The 16,457-nt window shown below is 51.2% G+C and overlaps 1 protein-coding gene across 1 annotated transcript in view; it reads left to right on the top strand.

Moving 5' to 3' along the window:
• LOC137562374 (tubby-related protein 3-like) overlaps positions 1 to 16,457 on the top strand; it is a 37,628-nt gene that overhangs the window by 16,403 nt on the left and 4,768 nt on the right. The window lies entirely within an intron of this gene.

Raw genomic sequence — 16,457 nt, forward strand, 5'->3', positions numbered from 1 at the left:
CAACCTTTCAGTCGCTTAAAGCCCCAGTCCTGGCACAGTTCGTTTATATCCATTTGATAGAACACTATTTTTGCTTTCTTTTGCTAAATGAAAAAAAAACTTCTGCACCAATTCATTAATAATCATGGCCTCCTCATCAACCCCCAGCTGCCTGTTCATTTAATCTCTTAGTTAGTCTGAAGCCACACCTTTCTACTAGCGGCTGAGCCATGATAGGCCGTCAGCAGAGAGGTGTGGCTTCAGCTGATGAAGCAATAACTCTTCCCCCTGCATGCCTATGGGATTAAAAGGAAGAGACTGATTTAGGCCTCTTCCACACAGGCAGTGGACAGAGATAGATCCAGTGCCTGCTGCTCCCATGGATCTGGTGGCAGGCACTTGCAGTGTAAGTGTCAGGCAAAGGTAGTGAGGGGTCCCCTCCACATACACATCTGAGTGGGCTGCAGCCACCTCCTAGATGTTACATGTAATGGTTTTCTGTTACACAGTTAGGTCATTCTAGGAATTGCCGGCAATTCTAAAAATCACTGCCAATAAAAATGGTAGGAGGTGAGCCAACTGAAGTAATTGCGATTTGGCTAAATTTGCAATTTGGCTTTGCCTCATTTGCCAGCATTTTGCTAGCGATCATGATTTAATGTTAAGTATAGGATTGCAGCAAAATCACTTTTCAACAACAACAACAAATAACATTTGTAGAGCGCTTTTCTCCCATGGGACTCAAAGCGCATAAGCATGGCTCCGACCATCGTGGTACAGAGGAAGAATTTTATAAGTCTGGAAATGCCAGGCTAAACAGGTGGCTTTTCAGTCTGAATTTGAATAGCTCCAGGGATGGTGCTGTCTTTACTGGGTGTGGCAGGGAGTCCAAAGAATAGGGGCAGCATGACAGAAGGTTCTATCTCCAGATTTTTTGAGGTGCACTCAGGGAGTGACCAAGTTTATAGAACTTGCTGATCTGAGGTTGTGAGAGGTGTGGTGCAGCTTCAGCAGGTCCTTCATGTATCCAGGGCCCAGATTGTGCAGGGATTTGAATGTCAGCAGTCCAATCTTGAAGAGTATTCTCCATTCTACTGGTAGCCAGTGCAGTGAGCGAAGGATCGGTGTAATGTGACAGTGGCGAGGCTGGTTTGTTAGCAATCTGGCAGCAGCATTCTGCACTAATTGCAGGCGACGCAGGTCCTTTTTGGGGAGGCCAGCATAAAGGGCATTGCAGTAGTCCAGCCGTGATGTGATGAAGGCGTGGACTAGGGTTGGAAGATCCTCTGGGGGAATCAGATGTTTAATCTTTGCAATGTTCTTCAGATGAAAGAAGGAAGATTTATCTACAGATGAAATTTGGTTTCTGAAACTCAATTCCCCATCCATTAGCACGCCAAGGCTGCGCACAAGGTTGGAGCTTTTTATGTCTGAATTCCCAATCCTGATTGGTGTTGCTTTAGGATAGAGCCGTTTTGATGGCGAGTGCTGGCTTTGGACAAACAGGACCTCAGTTTGTCAGCATTCAGTTTCAACCAGTTATCATTCATCCATGCCTGTAGCTCAGCTAAGCAAGAGTTTATTTTTGGGGTAGGGTCTGTTCCACCAGGTTTGAAGCACAGGTATAGCTGTGTGTCATCGGCGTAGCAGTGGTACGTCAGGCCATGACGTAGGATAAGTGTACCGAGTGGCAACATGTAGATTGCAAACAGCAGAAGGGATAGGATTGATCCTTGTGGCACTCCGAATTGTAGAGGTGCAGGTTTGGACATTATAGGACCTAAGGACACTCTCTGTGTTCTGTCAGTAAGGAATAATCTGAACCACTGGAGGACTGATCCACTGATGCCACAGTACTTCTGCAGTCTGTTAAAGAGACTCTGTAACATGAAAAACATCCCCTGGGGGGTACTCACCTCGGGTGGGGGAAGCCTCGGGATCCTAATGAGGCTTCCCACGCCGTCCTCTGTCCCACGGGGGTCTCGCCGCAGCCCTCCGAACAGCCGGCGACTGTGCCGACTGTCAGTTCAATATTTACCTTTGCTGGCTCCAGCGGGGGCGCTGTGGCGACTTTCGGCACGGAAATAGACGGAAATACCCGATCTCCGTCGGGTCCGCTCTACTGCGCAGGCGCCGGAAACTTGCGCCTGCGCAGTAGAGCAGACCCGACGGCGATCGGGTATTTCCGCCTACTTCGGCGCCGACAGCCATCAGAGCGCCAGCGCAGGAGCCAGGAAGGTAAATATTGCGTCACCGCTGTACGGAGGGCTACAGCGAGACCCCCGAGGGACGCAGGACGGCGTGGGAAGCCTCATTAGGATCCTGAGGCTTCCCCCACCCGAGGTGAGTACCCCCCAGGGGCCGTTTTGTCGTTACAGTTCCTCTTTAAGCAGGATTTCATGGTCAACTGTATCAAAAGCCGCTGAGAGATGCAACAGGATTAGGATGGAGCATTCCCCTCTGTCCCTTGCCATGAGCAGATCGTTGCAGACTTGGATGAGGGCTGTTTCACAGCTGTGGTGTTTCTTAGCCTTCCTGGCGGTAAGCCCGAGCTGAGCTCGGGCTATGCCGCCGGAAGGCACCGCTCAGGCCGGCTGGGCCGATTTGCATAATTTTTTTTTGCTACACTCAGCTACCACTTTGCTAGCTGCGTTTGCAATCTGATCGCCGCTGCTACCCGACGATCCGGCGCAATCCGTCGCGCCGCACCCCCCCCCCAGACCCCGTGCGCTGCCTGGCCAATCAGTGCCAGGCAGCGCTGTGGGGTGGATCGGAGTCCCCTTTGACGTCACGACGTCGATGATGTCAGTGACGTCATCCCGCCCGTCACCATGGCGGGTGAAGCCCTCCAGGAGATCCCGTTCTTTGAACGGGATCTCCTGATCTCCGATCGGAGGGGCTGGGAGGATGCCGCTGAGCAGCGGCTATCATGTAGCGAGAATTTAAAAAAACAACAACACGGCTTTGCTGCCCCCTGGCGGATTTTGATAAACCGCCAGGAGGGTTAAAGCCAAATTTCAAACTCTATACATAGCGATTTTACAGCTCTTGTACGACCCAGAAACCACCAAACTGCTACCCAAAATCCCTTGCAGAACTTTAAATTGTTAATTGCAATGGCTTTTGCTATTGACAGCAATAAAATAAAACCGCTACAAAAAAGGCGGGGGATTGCTGTTGAAAACGCTCTACAAAACAGTAGCAAAAACGTTGAGCGACAGTGATCAGCTATCTGTAGTACGTCCCAGCAGGCCTCAGGGCTGGGATCCACTAGAAAGCACCAATTGCTGAGCGCTTTTGGTAGCGATTTTTTTCAGAGTGATTGCTGCATTTTTTCAGAGTGTTTTCTGGTGTTTCTTAAAGTGAATGTTTACCTGTTTTAAAAACAAAAAGTCAGATACTCACCTAAGGAGAGGGAAGGCTCGGTCCTAATGAGCCTTCCCTCTCCTCTCCCGGTGCCCGGTCCCGCGCAGGATCCCCTGTGGCAGTATTCGACCAGTTCGGTCAAATACTGCCACTTCCGCATGCCGAATGGAGCTTTCGGAAGGCTTCGGGAGCACTCGGGCTCCCAATGACGCGGCCGCTCCTTACTACGCATGCGCGAGCGCCCTCTATGACGCGCTCGCGCGTACGTAGTATGGAGCGGCCCGTCTTCGGAAGCCCGAGTGCTCCCGAAGACCTCCGAAGTCCCTGCGGCGGCGGACGCGAACGGGGGAGCCAGCGCAGCACCGGGAGAGGAGAGGGAAGGCTCATTAGGACCGAGCCTTCCCTCTCCTTAGGTGAGTATCTAACTTTTTGTTTTTAAAACCGGTACCCATTGGCTTTAAGCGATTATGAATTTAAAGCAAGCAGTTTGTACAGTTGAAGACAGATATAGCCGCACTGGATCAGACAAAGGGTACTTTTATTGTGGTTCATAGGTACAGACAACGTGGTATGCAGTGGGGGGTAGGAGGAGCCTGATAGCCGTTTTATGGTTACACACTTTTTCAGAGGCTAAAGTGTAGCTTCTGAAGAGCTGTCAGGATCCTCTTACCCAGGGGTCTAGTCCTGGGAAAAGAAGTGAGTGGACTCATTTGGAGAACTCCTGCGCGGCGCACCCAAAAATGGGCGTGGTCAAGCACACTGTGGGCGTGGTCATGGGTCGGGCCAAATATACATGACCTTAGCAGTGATGTAAAAGGTCTGACGAGGAAGTTTGAGCTCTGCCGTAGTGTATCCCCCAAAAATAGATGTAATCTGACAACATTTCAGCCAAAAAGATACAGATAATATGGAAGTGGTTCCCCCAAAATAGACAATGTGGCAGCAGCAGTTCCACCAACATACACATAATTTGGAAGCAGTTCCCCAAAATACGAGAAACCTGGCAGCGGATCACCCAAAATACACGTAACACCCAAAGGACATATAATCTGGCAGTAGTGGTCCCTCAAACATACACAATCTGGCAGCAGTTCCCCAAAATACACGTAATCTGGCAGCAGCCATTCCCCTAACATACACATAATCTGGCAGCTGTTCCGCAAAATACATAACAGCGGTTCCACAAAAATGCAGATAATCTGACAGCAGTTCCCCCAAAATAGGTACCCACAGGTAGCCAGGTCTATAGGTGTCCCCAGTATAAGTAGCCATGAGTATAGTCAGTGCAGTTTCTAGGCTAAAATGCACCCAGGGCGAGGGTGTAAAAATTGCCCTCCCCCCCCCCCCCCCCGCAGCAAGGTATGGGTGCCCGCAGTATAGGTTAGCCAGGTATAGTTGCACTCAGTATAGATTCCCCCAGAATAGGTACCCCAGTATAGGTAGCCAGCTATAGGTCCCCCCCAGTATAGGTAGCCAGGCATAGGTGAGCCAGCAAAGTTGCCTCCGGGATAGGTTAGCCAGGTAGGTGCCTCCAGTATAGGTAGCCAGTATAGTTGCCCCCAGTATAGGTTAGATAGGCAGGCGTCCTTGGTATAAATTAGATAGGTAGTAGGTGCCCCCAGTACAGGTTAGCTAGGTGGGTGCCTCTAATATAGGTAGCCAGAATAGTTGCCCCCAGCATAGGTTAGATAGGTAGATGCCCCCAGTATAGGTTAAAGGGAAGGTTCAGGGAGGGTGGCTTAAAAATAAAAATCAATTTCCACTTACCTGGGGCTTCCTCCAGCCCGTGGCAGGCAGGAGGTGCCCTCGCCGCCGCTCCGCAGGCTCCCAATGGTCTCCGGTGGCCGATCCGACCTGGCCAGGCCGGCTGCCAGGTCGGGCTCTTCTGCGCTCCAAGGCCCGGCACTTCTGCGTCCCACGCCGGCGCGCTGACGTCATCGGACGTCCGCCGGGCTGTACTGCGCAGGCGCAGAACTACTGGCGCCTGCGCAGTACAGCCCGGAGGACGTCCGATGACGTCAGCGCGCCGGCGTGGGACGCAGAAGTGCCGGGCCTTGGAGCGCAGAAGAGCCCGACCTGGCAGCCGGCCTGGCCAAGTCGGGTCGGCCACCGGGAGCCTGCGGAGCGGCGGCGAGGGCACCTCCTGCCTGCCACGGGCTGGAGGAAGCCCCAGGTAAGTGGAAATTGATTTTTCTTTTTTAGCCATCCTCCCTGAACCTTCCCTTTAATTAGGTAGGTGCCTCCAATATAGGTAGCCAGTATAGTTGTAACCTGTATAGGCTAGCTAGGTAGGTAGGTGCCCCCAATACAGGTTAGATAAGTTAATGCTCCCACTATAGGTTAGATAGGTAGGTGCCCCCCTGTATAGGTTCGATTAGGTAGCTGCCCCCTCAGTATGGGTTAGATTAGGTAGCTGCCCTATAGGTTAGATTAGGTAGCTGCCCCCTCAGTATAGGTTAGATTAGGTAGCTGCCCCCCAGGTTAGATAGGTAGCTGCCCCCCAGTATAGGTTAGGTAGGTGCCCCACAGTATAGGTTAGATAGGTAGCTGCCCCCCAGTATAGGTTAGATAGGTAGCTGCCCCCAGTATAGGTTAGATAGGTAGGTGCCCCCAGTATAGGTTAGATAGGTAGCTGCCCCCAGTATAGGTTAGATAGCTGCCCCTCAGTATAGGTTAGATTAGGTAGCTGCCCCCCAGTATAGGTTAGATTAGGTAGCTGCCCCCCAGTATAGGTTAGATGATAGGTAGCTGCCCCTCAGTATAGGTTAGATAGGTAGGTGCCCCCCAGGATAGGTCAGATAGGTAGGTGCCCCCCAGGATAGGTTAGATAGGTAGGTGCCCCCCAGGATAGGTTAGATAGGTAGGTGCCCCCCAGGATAGGTTAGATAGGTAGCTGCCCCAGTATAGGTTAGATTAGGTAGGTGCCCCCCAGTATAGGTTAGATTAGGTAGGTGCCCCCCAGTATAGGTTAGATTAGGTAGGTGCCCCCCAGTATAGGTTAGATAGGTAGCTGCCCCTCAGTATAGGTTAGATAGGTAGGTGCCCCCCAGGATAGGTCAGATAGGTAGGTGCCTCCCAGGATAGGTTAGATAGGTAGGTGCCCCCCAGGATAGGTTAGATAGGTAGGTGCCCCCCAGGATAGGTTAGATAGGTAGCTGCCCCAGTATAGGTTAGATTAGGTAGGTGCCCCCCAGTATAGGTTAGATTAGGTAGGTGCCCCCCAGGATAGGTTAGATTAGGTAGGTGCCCCCCAGGATAGGTTAGATAGGTAGCTGCCCCCCAGGATAGGTTAGATAGGTAGCTGCCCCAATATAGGTTACGTAGGTGCCCCCCATGATGGAGAGGGGAGCCGCAACCGCGGGTAGGGCAGCCCGACCTCTCCCTCCCTTCCACTCCCCAGGCCGCCCTCCGTGTGATTTCTCCTCGGACTGCAGAGTAATGCAGCAGGGAAGCGCTATAGAAAACTACTCACCTCCCTGGTTCCGATCGCTGCTCTCTCGCCGCCAGTCTCCTCTCTCTGCATAGACGCTGATACACACACACGCTGCTTCCTATTTAGCCGGAAGCAGTGTGTGTGTGTATCAGCGTCTATGGAAAGATGAGACTGGCGGCGAGAGAGCAGCGATCGGAACCAGGGAGGTGAGTAGTTTTCTATAGCGCTTCCCTGCTGCATTACTCTGCAGTCCGAGGGGAGATCGCACGGAGGGCGGCCCGGGGAGTGGAAGGGAGACAGAGGTCGGGCTGCCCTCCCCGCGGCTGCGGCTCCCCCCTCCATCACAGCGCCCCCCTCCCAGCAGCGCTCAGGGCGGCGGCACGGGCCGCACGGCGGTAGAACCGGCCCTGAGTATAGTAGTCCCCAGTATATGTAGCCAGGGATATATGTGCCCAGTATATGTAGCCAGTGGGATGTGTCCCCGGTATATGTAGTCAGGGGTATATGTGCCCAGTATATATAGCCAGGGGTATATGTGCCCAGTATATATAGCCAGGGGTATATGTGCCCAGTATATGTAGCCAGTGGGATATGTCCCCAGTATATGTAGTCAGGGGTATATGTGCCCAGTATATATAGCCAGGGGTATATGTGCCCAGTATATATAGGCATGGGTAAATGTGCCCAGTATATATAGCCAGTGGGATATGTGCCCAGTATATATAGCCAGTGGGATATGTGCCCAGGTAGCCAGGTTTGCCGCCAGCAGGAGGGGAGCAGCGCAGAGAAGGAGAGCTATGGGGACAGCGGGGATGGGCGGACATCTCCCCCCCCCCCATCCCTCACCTTCGTGCTCCCCTTCCTGCCTCTCCCCTCCAGTGTTGTGAAGTGTCGGGCCCGGCGGCGAAAGTGGGCGGAGACTTACCGCGTTCCAGTTGCAAGGGACGCTCTGCTCTGTGTGCGGCTAGTCTGGTCTTCTAGCCGCACACAGAGCGGAGCGTCCCTTGCGGCCGGAAGAAGGCGGTAAGTCTCTGCCCACTTTTTCCGCCGGGCCCGACACTTCACAGCACTGGAGGGGAGAGGCAGGAAGGGGAGCATGAAGGTGAGGGATGGGGGGGGGGGGGGATGTCCGCCCATCCCCGCTGTCCCCATAGCTCGCCTTCTCTGCTCTGCTCCCCTCCACACAAGCCAGGGTGAACGGCGTCCACGCTGAAGAAAAAGTGGGTGGACGCCGTTCACCCGCGTCCACGCAGGACTCGACCCCTGCTCTTACCCCTCCCACTTTATACTACATTGTCTGGAAGTTTCAAGGTGGAAAGGTTGTTAGGTTGGCACTGTAGCAAAAAGAATTGTACTTGAGCGAGGAGCTTAATTGGCAGGACCCACAATGTAGCATGCACTACGTGGCTAAGACTGCGTGCTCTGGTCAATAGTAACAGTATTGTGCTGCATAGAAGAGGGAGAGAGAGGAGAGGAGACCGGCACTGCTGTCAAATATTTATTCCAAGTGCAAAAGGTGACAACTGTAAACACATGTTGTTCATATTAAAGACATACCATTCTAGGCGACAAAGGTGGGTGACGGTGTGTGCTGGGCATTGTATGCCTACATATACTACATTGTCTGTACCCCAAACCACAATAAATGTACCCGTCTGTCTGATCCAGTGCCACTATGTCTGTCTTCACCTATATGGATGTCCTTTCTGGTGTGCACATTTTATGAGTAGCAATGACTCGGGGCCACACTGCCAGCTGACATCTAGTACCGGTCTCTCCCCTACTGCCCTGTACAATTTGTACAGTGATTGCGATTTCCATAGTGATTTGAAATTTCCATAGATTTGGCAGTAAAGGACCACAAAATTGTTCTGTATGGTGGTTGAAAAGCGACTTTGCAGCGATCCTATATACAAGTGCAAATGCTGCAGCGATTGGGATTTTGGAAAATCGCAGTCGCTACTGTGGCATGCCCTCCATTGACTTTCATTAATTTAGCACTAGGTGATTCCAAAATGCTGCTCTCTAGTGGTCCCTAGGCCTAACTGCACCTTGTACTAGCCACCGATGTGTGGTTACTAATGCTGCCATTTGGCTGCATGGCATCTGGGTGCTGCACGAATCTCGGCCGATAGGAAGCAGAACCACAAACGCAAATGCGCAGTTCAGCCGCCCATGTGAAAGAGGCCTGAGTGAGCTGGCAGCTGGTGGTTCCTGAGCTTGGGAAACGAGAATTAGTGCAGCAACTATTTTTATGAAAACTGGTTTTATGCATATTTTAAAATCATGTTCTGCTAATAACATAAAAATGGGCCTGAACAGGCTGAGTACACAAAAGTCCAACTAATATCAGTCAGGATCACATCCAATAATAGAAGCTGCTTTTTCCCCCTTTCACATTCAGCCATTCTACAAAATAAGCCTGTCATGGGGTTGGATGTGGCAGGAAGGGATGGGCGGAGCTTCAAGTCAGGCCTCTATCCTGTGTGGGCCAGAGACAGCTGGATCACAGTAAGGTATCTGGAGGATAGCCGAGGTACTTTTGACACCGTTTGGTAGCTGTACTTAAAGGACAAATGAAGTGAGAGGTATATGAAGGCTGTCATATTTATTTCCTTTTAAGCAATACCAGTTACCTGGTAGCATGGCCGTTTCTACGACCGTGCGGGGCGTGCCGCCGCCTGGGGCGCTGCTGGGAGGGGGGCGCTGTGATGGAGGGGGAGCTGCAGCCGCGGGGAGGGCAGCCCGACCTCTCCCTCCCTTCCTCTCCCCGGGCCGCCCTCCGTGCGATCCCCCCTCGGAGTGCAGAGTAATGCAGCAGGGAAGCGCTATGCAAAACTACTCACCTCGCTGGCTCCAAGCGCTGCTCTCTCGCCGCCAGTCTCCTCTCTGCCTACACGCTGATACACACACACGCTGCTTCCTGTTTAGCAGCGTGTGTATGTATAAGCCTGTAGGTAGAGAGGAGACTGGCGGCGAGAGAGCAGCGCTTGGAGCCAGCGAGGTGAGTAGTTTTGCATAGAGCTTCCCTGCTGCATTACTCTGCACTCCGAGGGGGGATCGCACGGAGGGCGGCCCGGGTAGAGGAAGGGAGGGAGAGGTCGGGCTGCCCTCCCCAGCGGCTGCGGCTCCCCCCTCCATCATGGTAGGCACCTACCTAACTTATACTGGGGCAGCTACCTATCTAACCTATCCTGGGGGGCACCTACCTATCTAACCTATCCTGGGGGCACCTACCTAATCTAACCTATACTGGGGGCACCTACCTAATCTAACCTATACTGGGGGCACCTACCTAATCTAACCTATCCTGGGGGGCACCTACCTATCTAACCTATCCTGGGGGGCACCTACCTAATCTAACCTATACTGGGGGGCACCTACCTAATCTAACCTATACTGGGGGGCACCTACCTAATCTAACCTATCCTGGGGGGCACCTACCTATCTAACCTATCCTGGGGGGCACCTACCTAATCTAACCTATACTGGGGGGCACCTACCTTATCTAACCTATACTGGGGGGCACCTACCTAATCTAACCTATACTGGGGGCACCTACCTATCTAACCTAAACTGGGTGGCAGCTACGTATCTAACCTATACTGGGGGCACCTACCTAATCTAACCTATACTGGGGGCACCTACCTATCTAACCTAACCTGGGGGGCACCTACCTATCTAACCTATCCTCCGGGGCACCTACCTAATCTAACCTATACTGGGGGGCATCTCCCTATCTAACAAAAACTGGGTGGCAGCTAACTATCTAACCTATCCTGGGGGGCACCTACCTATCTAACCTATCCTGGGGGGCACCTACCTAGTCTAACCTATCCTGGGTGGCACCTACCTAATCTAACCTATACTGGGGGCACCTACCTAATCTAACCTATACTGGGGGCACCTACCTAATCTAACCTATACTGGGGGCACCTACCTAATCTAACCTATCCTGGGGGGCACCTACCTATCTAACCTATCCTGGGGGGCACCTACCTAATCTAACCTATACTGGGGGGCACCTACCTAATCTAACCTATACTGGGGGGCACCTACCTATCTAACCTAAACTGGGTGGCAGCTACCTATCTAACCTATCCTGGGGGGCACCTACCTAATCTAACCTATACTGGGGGCACCTACCTATCTAACAAAAACTGGGTGGCAGCTAACTATCTAACCTATCCTGGGGGGCACCTACCTATCTAACCTATCCTGGGGGGCACCTACCTAGTCTAACCTATCCTGGGTGGCACCTACCTAATCTAACCTATACTGGGGGCACCTACCTAATCTAACCTATACTGGGGGCACCTACCTAATCTAACCTATACTGGGGGCACCTATCTAACCTATCCTGGGGGGCACCTACCTATCTAACCTATCCTGGGGGGCACCTACCTAATCTAACCTATACTGGGGGGCACCTACCTAATCTAACCTATACTGGGGGGCACCTACCTAATCTAACCTATACTGGGGGGCACCTACCTATCTAACCTAAACTGGGTGGCAGCTACCTATCTAACCTATCCTGGGGGGCACCTACCTAATCTAACCTATACTGGGGGGCACCTACCTAATCTAACCTATACTGGGGGCACATACCTATCTAACCTAAACTGGGTGGCAGCTACGCATCTAACCTATACTGGGGGGCACCTACCTAATCTAACCTATACTGGGGGGCAGCTACCTAATCTATACTGGGGCAGCTACCTATCTAACTTATACTGGGGGGCACCTACCTATCTAACCTGGGGGGCAGCTACCTAATCTAACCTATACTGAGGGGGCAGCTACCTAATATAACCTATACTGGGGGGCAGCTACCTATCTAACCTATACTGGGGGGCAGCTACCTATCTAACCTATACTGGGGGCACCTACCTAATCTAACCTATACTGGGGGGGCACCTACCTAATCGAACCTATACTGGGGGGCACCTACCTAATCTAACCTATACTGGGGGGGGGGGGGCAGCTACCTAATCTATACTGGGGCAGCTACCTATCTAACTTATACTGGGGGGCACCTACCTATCTAACCTGGGAGCTACCTAATCTAATCTAACCTATACTGGGGGGCACCTACCTAATCTAACCTATACTGGGGGGCAGCTACCTATCTAACCTATACTGGGGGGCAGCTACCTATCTAACCTGGGGGGCAGCTACCTAATCTAACCTATACTGAGGGGGCAGCTACCTAATCTAACCTATACTGGGAGGAACCTACCTATCTAACCTATACTGGGGGACAGCTACCTATCTAACCTATATTGGGGGGCACCTACCTATCTAACATATACTGGGGGCAGCTACCTATCTAACCTATACTGGGGGGCACCTACCTAATCTAACCTATCCTGGGGGGCACCTACCTAATCTAACCTATACTGGGGGCACCTACCTAATCTAACATATACTGGGGGCACCTACCTATCTAACCTATCCTGGGGGGCACCTACCTATCTAACCTATCCTGGGGGGCACCTACCTAATCTAACCTATACTGGGGGGCACCTACCTAATCTAACCTATACTGGGGGGCACCTACCTAATCTAACCTATACTGGGGGGCACCTACCTATCTAACCTAAACTGGGTGGCAGCTACCTATCTAACCTATCCTGGGGGGCACCTACCTAATCTAACCTATACTGGGGGGCACCTACCTAATCTAACCTATACTGGGGGCACCTGCCTATCTAACCTAAACTGGGTGGCAGCTACCTATCTAACCTATCCTGGGGGGCACCTACCTAATCTAACCTATACTGGGGGGCACCCATAACACTGCGGGCACCCATAACTTGCTTCGGGGGGGGGGGGGGGGGGAGAGAGCAGCGCTTGGAGCCAGCGAAGTGAGTAGTTTTGCATAGCGCTTCCCTGCTGCATTACTCTGCACTCTGAGGGGGGAATCGCACGGTGGGCGGCCCGGGTAGAGGAAGGGAGGGAGAGGTCGGGCTGCCCTCCCCGCGGCTGCGGCTCCCCCCTCCATCATGGGGGGCATCTACCTAACCTATACTGGGGCAGCTACCTATCTAACCTATCCTGGGGGGCACCTACCTATCTAACCTATCCTGGAGGGCACCTACCTAATCTAACCTATCCTGGAGGGCACTTACCTAATCTAACCTATACTGGGGGCACCTACCTATCTAACCTATCCTGGGGGGCACCTACCTATCTAACCTATCCTGGGGGGCACCTACCTAATCTAACCTATACTGGGGGGCACCTACCTATCTAACCTAAACTGGGTGGCAGCTACCTATCTAACCTATCCTGGGGGGCACCTACCTAATCTAACCTATACTGGGGGCACCTACCTATCTAACCTAAACTGGGTGGCAGCTACCTATCTAACCTATACTGTGGGCACCTACCTAATCTAACCTATACTGGGGACACCTACCTATCTAACCTATACTGGGTGGCAGCTACCTATCTAACCTATACTGGGAGCACCTACCTAATCTAACCTATACTGGGGGGCACCTACCTAATCTAACCTATACTGGGGGGCAGCTACCTAATCTATACTGGGGCAGCTACCTATCTAACTTATACTGGGGGGCACCTACCTATCTAACCTGGGGGGCAGCTACCTAATCTAACCTATACTGAGGGGGCAGCTACCTAATATAACCTATACTGGGGGGCACCTACCTAATCTAACCTATACTGGGGGGCAGCTACCTATCTAACCTATACTGGGGGCAGCTACCTATCTAACCTATACTGGGGGGCAGCTACCTATCTAACCTATACTGGGGGGCAGCTACCTATCTAACCTATACTGGGGCACCTACCTAACCTATACTGGGGGGCAGCTACCTATCTAACCTGGGGGGCAGCTACCTAATCTAACCTATACTGAGGGGGCAGCTACCTAATCTAACCTATACTGGGGGGAACCTACCTATCTAACCTATACTGGGGGACAGCTACCTATCTAACCTATATTGGGGGGCACCTACCTATCTAACCTATACTGGGGGGCAGCTACCTATCTAACCTATACTGGGGGGCACCTACCTAATCTAACCTATCCTGGGGGGCACCTACCTAATCTAACCTATACTGGGGGCACCTACCTAATCTAACCTATACTGGGGGCACCTACCTATCTAACCTATCCTGTGGGGCACCTACCTATCTAACATATCCTGGGGGGCACCTACCTAATCTAACCTATACTGGGGGGCACCTACCTAATCTAACCTATACTGGGGGGCACCTACCTATCTAACCTATCCTGGGGGGCACCTTCCTAATCTAACCTATACTGGGGGGCACCTACCTATCTAACCTATACTGGGGGGCACCTACCTAACCTATACTGGGGGGCAGCTACCTATCTAACCTATAGTGGGAGCATTAACTTATCTAACCTGTATTGGGGGCACCTACCTACCTAGCTAGTCTATACAGGTGACAACTATACTGGCTACCTATATTGGAGGCACCTACCTAACTAACCTATACTGGGGGCATCTACCTATCTAACCTATGCTGGGGGCAACTATTCTGGCTACCTATATTAGAGGCACCCACCTAGCTAACCTGTACTGGGGACACCTACCTATCTAACTTATACCGGGGACGCCTGCCTATCTAACCTATACTGTGGGCAACTATACTGGCTACCTATAATGGAGGCACCTACCTGGCTAACCTATACCGGAGGCAACTATACTGGCTCACCTATGCCTGGCTACCTATACAGGGGGGACCTATAGCTGGCTACCTATACTGGGGTACCTATTCTGGGGGAATCTATACTGAGTGCAACTAGACCTGGCTAACTTACACTGCGGGCACCCATACCTTGCTTCGGGGGGGGGGGGCGCAATTTTTACACCCTCGCCCTGGGTGCATTTTAGCCTAGAAACTGCACTGCCTGGTAGCCCCGCTGATCCTCTGCCTCTAATACTTTTAACCATAGGCCCTGAACAAGCATATGCAGATCAGGTGTATCTGACATTATTAGGTGCATACTGGTTTCTGGTGTTATTCAGACACAATTGCAGACAAATAGATAAGCAGGGCTGCCAGGCAACTGGTATTGTTTAAAAGGAAATAAATATGGCAGTCTCCAATTCCTTCTCACTTCAGTTGTCCTTTAAAGGACACGTAAACTGAGAATGATATGGAGGCTACCATATTAATTTCCTTGTAAACTATACCAGTTGCCTGGCTGCCATGCTGATCATCTGCCTCTAATACTTTTAGCCATAGCCCCCAAACAAGCAGGCAGATCAGGCGTTTCTGACAAGATTAGCTGAATGCTTGTTTCAGGGGTGTAATCCAGACACTACTGCAGCCAAAGAAATCATCAGGACATCAGGCAACTGGCATTTTTAAAAGGAAATAAATATGGCACTCTCAGTTCAGGTATCCTTTAAGGTGGGCATACATGAAGGAATTTAGATAAAAAGCAATACCATAAGCACCCACTTTAATTTTGTTTCTTTCCTTATATTTCATAGTAGCAAACACAAAATAACCTGTATGTGCTTCTCATCACATCATGATGCGTTATCCTTACATCATACAACAGCAACTCACATTGCTAAGTGTATGGAAAGAAAATAATGTATTCAGTGCATCTGAACATGCGCATCATCAGCTTGGTGGAAGAAAGGGGGGGGGGGGGGGGGAGATGGTATTATGACTCACTTCCTGAACAGTTTGATCGACAGCACAAATCTTACAAAATCAGATATCATGTACAGTGTATGGACAACTGATTGACTGTTCATCCATTGACAAACCATCTTCCGATCAAAAAAAGATTTGGAATGTGGATTGGGCCTTGCAGGTTCATGTACTCTCCTATAGAGAGGGAAAGGGGATCAGATACAGGGGGCTTCCGAGTACGGACAGAAACAAAGAAATCAGTCAAAATAATCCAAACCAGCCAATCACCCGGGTAGATAGTTGGGCATCAGTACGCCATTGACTATATGGGGCTATAGTGTGAGCAGAGTGCGATATTCACAGTACGTAGAAACGCAAAAACTAAAGGATATGGGAACTTATAAAACAAAACATATATACCGTATATTCCGGCATATAAGACGACTGCGCGTATAAGACTACCCCTCTTCCAACGCACACCAAATATCATATACTGGTGCTATGTATGAACAGATACTGGTGCTGTACTGTATGTGATACCCAGTATATAACAGTATATAGGCGACTGGCTGGTTGGATTGGTCAGCTCTCCCTCTCCCTAAATGGATTGGTCAGCTCTCCTTGTCTACCTGTTTATCAGAGCTGTATGGAAGAATAGATTGCGCTGTGCCCATAAAACACGCCTCTTTCACCCGTCTGGCCCGCCCCTTCTATCCTATTTGCCTCCTTCTCACACATGTGCGCCTGCGCTACTTCACTACAGTCCTCAGCAGCGAGATATGAGCGTCGGTAACAGGATAGGGCGTATTACCCGGCATCAATGACACCCGGCATATAAGACGACCCCTGACTTTTCAGAAGATTTTCAGGGGTTAAAAAATCTTATACGCCAGAATATACAGTAAATGGATTTCCCCAATGCTGCACTACAGTTATATGGAGCTAGTAACCAAAGGTATACCTCTCAGTAGCTATCCATACTGTGATCTGCTGGTGCTCACTGCCTCATGTGTGGAAAGAAACATGG

Source organism: Hyperolius riggenbachi, chromosome 3, assembly GCF_040937935.1.
Source record: "Hyperolius riggenbachi isolate aHypRig1 chromosome 3, aHypRig1.pri, whole genome shotgun sequence".
NCBI classification, from domain to species: domain Eukaryota; kingdom Metazoa; phylum Chordata; class Amphibia; order Anura; family Hyperoliidae; genus Hyperolius; species Hyperolius riggenbachi.